Below are 4,758 nucleotides of genomic sequence, written 5' to 3'. Positions count from 1 at the left end.
CCTTTTAGTTTCATCGATCTTTGCTATCGTTTCCTTCATTTCTTTTTCATTTATTTCTGATCTGATTTTTATGATTTCTTTCCTTCTGATAACTTTGGGGGTTTTTTTGTTCTTATTTCTCTAATTGTTTTAGGTGCAAGGTTAGGTTGTTTATTCGAGATGTTTCCTGTTTCTTAAGGTAGGATTTTATTGCTATGAACTTCCCTCTTAGAACTGCTTTTACTGCATCCCATAGATTTTGGGTCGTCGTGTCTCCATTGTCATTTGTTTCTAGGTATTTTTTGAATTCCTCTTTGATTTCTTCAGTGATCACTTCGTTATTAAGTAGTGTATTGTTTAGCCTCCATGTATTTGTATTTTTTACAGATCTTTTCCTGTGATTGATAGCTAGTCTCATAGCATTGTGGTCAGAAACGATACTTGATACAATTTCAATTTTCTTAAATTTACCAAGGCTTGATTTGTGACCCAAGATATGATCTATCCTGGAGAATGTTCCATGAGCACTTGAGAAAAATGTGTATTCTGTTGTTTTTGGATGGAATGTCCTATAAATATCAATTAAGTCCATCTTGTTTAATGTATCATTTAAAGCTTGTGTTTCCTTATTTATTTTAATTTTGGATGATCTGTTCATTGGTGAAAGTGGGGTGTTAAAGTCCCCTACTATGAATGTGTCACTGTCAATTTCCCCTTTTATGGCTGTTAGTATTTGCCTTATGTATTGAGGTGCTCCTATGTTGGGTGCATAAATATTTACAATTGTTATATCTTCTTCTTGGATCGATCCCTTGATCATTATGTAGTGTCCTTCTTTGTCTCTTCTAATAGTCTTTATTTTAAAGTCTATTTTGTCTGATATGAGAATTGCTACTCCAGCTTTCTTTTGGTTTCCATTTGCATGAAATATCTTTTTCCATCCCCTTACTTTCAGTCTGTATGTGTCTCTAGGTCTGAAGTGGGTCTCTTGTAGACAGCAAATATATGGGTCTTGTTTTTGTATCCATTCGGCCAATCTGTGACTTTTGGTGGGAGCATTTAGTGCATTTACACTTAAGGTAATTATTGATATGTATGTTCCTATTCCCATTTTCTTAATTGTTTTGTGTTCGTTATTGTAGGTCTTTTCCTTCTCTTGTGTTTCTTGCCTAGAGAAGTTCCTTTAGCAGTTGTTGTAAAGTTGTTTTGGTGGTGCTGAACTCTCTCAGCTTTTGCTTGTCTATAAAGGTTTTAATTTCTCCATCAAATCTGAATGAGATCCTTGCTGGGTAGAGTAATCTTGGTTGCAGGTTTTTCTCCTTCATCACTTTAAATATGTCCTGCCAGTCCCTTCTGGCTTGCAGAGTTTCTGCTGAAAGATCAGCTGTTAACCTTATGGGGATTCCCTTGTGTGTTATTTTTGCCTTGCTGCTTTTAATATGTTTTCTTTGTATTTAATTTTTGACAGTTTGATTAATATGTGTCTTGGCGTATTTCTCCTTGGTTTATCCTGTATGGGACTCTCTGTGCTTCCTGGACTTGATTAACTATTTCCTTTCCCATATTAGGGAAGTTTTCAACTATAATCTCTTCAAATATTTTCTCAGTCCCTTTCTTTTTCTCTTCTTCTTCTGGAACCCCCATAAATCGAATGTTGGTGCATTTAATGTTGTCCCAGAGGTCTCTGAGACTGTCCTCAGTTCTTTTCATTCCTTTTTCTTTATTCTGCTCTGCAGTAGTTATTTCCACTATTTTATCTTCCAGGTCACTTTTCCGTTCTTCTGCCTCAGTTATTCTGCTATTGATCCCATCTAGAGTATTTTTCATTTCATTTATTGTGTTGTTCATCATTGTTTGTTTCATCTTTAGTTCTTCTAGGTCCTTGTTAAATGTTTCTTGCATTTTGTCTATTCTATTTCCAAGATTTTGGATCATCTTTACTATCATTATTCTGAATTCTTTTTCAGGTAGACTGCCTATTTCCTCTTCATTTGTTACGTCTGGTGGGTTTTTATCTTGCTCCTTCATCTGCTCTGTGTTTTTCTGTCTTCTCATTTTGCTTATCTTACTGTGTTTGGGGTCTCCTTTTTGCAGCCTGCAGTTTCGTAGTTCCTGTTGTTTTTGGTGTCTGTCCCCAGTGGCTTAGGTTGGTTCAGTGGGTTGTGTAGGCTTCCTGGTGGAGGGGACTAGTGCCTGTGTTCTGGTGGATGAGGCTGGATCTTGTCTTTCTGGTGGGCAGGTCCACGTCTGGTGGTATGTTTTAGGGTGTCTGTGGACTTATTATGATTTTAGGCAGCCTCTCTGCTAATGGGTGGGGTTGTGTTCCTGTCTTGCTAGTTGTTTGGCATAGGATGTTCAGCACTGTAGCTTGCTGGTCGTTGAGTGAAGCTGGGTCCTGGTGTTGAGATGCAGATCTCTGGGAGATTTACACCATTTGATATGATGTGGAGCTGGGAGGTCTCTTGTGGACCAGTGTCCTGAAGTTGGCTCTCCCACCTCAGAGGCACAGCACTGACTCCTGGCTGCAGCATCAAGAGCCTTTCATCCACATGGCTCAGAATAAAAGGGAGAAAAAGTAGAAAGAAAGAATTAGTAGAAGTAGAAAGAAAGAAAGAAAGAAAGAAAGGAGGGAGGGAGGGAGGCAGGGAGGAAGGAAGGAAGGAAGGAAGGAGGGAAGGAAGGAAAAAAGAAAGAAAAAAGATAAAGTAAAATAAAATAAAGTAAGATAAAATATAATAAAGTTATTAAAATAAAAAATAATTATTAAGTGAAAAAAACAAAACAAACAAAAAAAAGGATAGATAGAACCCTAGGACAAATGGTGGAAGCAAAGCTATACAGACAAAATCTCACACAGAAGCATACACATACACACTCACAAAAAGAGGAAAAGGGGAAAAAATCATAGATCTTGCTCTCAAAGTCCACCTCCTCAATTTGGGATGATTCGTTGTCTATTCATGTATTCCACAGAGGCAGGGTACATCAAGTTGATTGTGGAGTTTAATCTCTGCTCCTGAGGCTGCTGAGAGACATCTCCCTTTCTCTTCTTTGTTCTCACAGCTCCCAGGGCCTCAGCTTTGGATTTGGCCCCGCCTCTGCGTGTAGGTCGCTAGAGGGCGTTTGTTCTTCGCTCAGACAGGACGGGGTTAAAGGAGCCGCTGATTCGTGGGCTCTGGCTCATTCAGGCCGGGGGGAAGGAGGGGCACGGAGTGCGGGGCGAGCCTGCGGCGGCAGAGGCCGGCATGACGTTGCACCAGCCTGAGACGCGCCGTGCGTTGTCCCGGGGGAGTTGTCCCTGGATCCCGGGACCCTGGCAGTGACGGGCTGCACAGGCTCCCCGGAAGCGGGGTGTGGAGAGTGACCTGTGCTCGCACACAGGCTTCTTGGTGGCGGCAGCAGCGGCCTTAGCGTCTCATCCCCGTCTCTGGGTTCCGCGCTTTCAGCCGCAGCTCGCGCCCGTCTCTGGAGCTCCTTTAAGCAGCGTTCTTAATCCCCTCTCCTAGCGCACCAGGAAACAAAGAGGGAAGAAAAAGTCTCTTGCCTCTTCGGCAGGTCCCGACTTTTCCTCGGACTCCCTCCCGGCTAGCCGTGGCGCACTAACCCCCTGCAGGCTGTGTTCACGCCGCCAACCCCAGTCCTCTCCCGGAGCTCCGACCGAAACCGAAACCCGAGCTTCAGCTCCCAGCCCCGCCCGCCCCGGTAAGTGAGCAGACAAGCCTCTCGGGCTGGTGAGTGCCGGTCGGCCCTGATCCTCTGTGTGGGAATCTCTCCGCTTTGTCCTCCGCATCCGTGTTGCTGTGCTCTCCTCCGCGGCGCCGAAGCTTTCCCCCTCCGCCACCTGCAGCCTCCGCCCGCTAAGGGGCTTCCTAGTGTGTGGAAAACTTTCCTCCGTCACAGCTCCCTCCCACAGGTGCAGGTCCCGTCCCTATCCTTTTGCCTCTGTTTATTCTTTTTCTTTTGCCCTACCCAGGTACGTGGGGGGTTTCTTGCCTTTTGGGAGGTCTGAGGTCTTCTGCCAGTGTTCAGGAAGTGTTCTGTAGGAGTTGTTCCACGTGTAGATGTATTTCTGGTGTATGTGTGGGGAGGAAGATGATCTCCGCGTCTTACTCTTCCGCCATCTTTCCGGAAGCCTCCTCAGATAACTCTTGATTGTTCCAATTTCTCAAAAATTTGGACACTTTGACTGCCTCTATAACATCTCTTTCACGCTGCCTGTCTCAAAGCTCCCGCCCCTGCTCCTCCTGCTTTCTTTACTGTACAGTTCTTTGAGTTTTGGAAAATTTATACAGCCATGTAACCGCTACCACAATTCAGATAAGGAACAGTTTTATTGCTCCAAAATAGTCCCCAGTGCAGTTTTGTAGTCAGCCATTCTCCCACTCTCATGTCTGGCAATCAGTGATCTGTTTTCTGTTCCTATAATTTTGCCTTTGCAAGAATGTCATTTCATGAAATCATGCAGTATGTAGTCTTTTGACTATGGCTTCTTTCATTCAGTAGAATTCATTGGAGATGCAATTATATTGTTGTGTGTCTCAAATGCGTTTGTTTCTTTTTACTGTTGAGTAGTATTCCATCTTACAGATATACTGGGGGTTTATCTATTCCCCAGCTGAGAGACACTTGAATTGTTTCTGGTTTGGGGCAATTAACAGATAAAGCTGCTCTAAACATCTGTGTGCATCTTTTTGTTTAAACATAGGTTTTCATTCACTTGGGTTAATATTTGGTAATGGAATTTCTAAGTTGTATGGTTAAGTGTATGTTGAACTTTGT

The sequence above is a fragment of the Orcinus orca genome, chromosome 8 (genome assembly GCF_937001465.1).
Source record: "Orcinus orca chromosome 8, mOrcOrc1.1, whole genome shotgun sequence".
NCBI lineage: Eukaryota > Metazoa > Chordata > Mammalia > Artiodactyla > Delphinidae > Orcinus > Orcinus orca.
The sequence above is the reverse complement of the archived record's forward strand: the minus strand, read 5'-3'. Positions refer to the sequence as shown.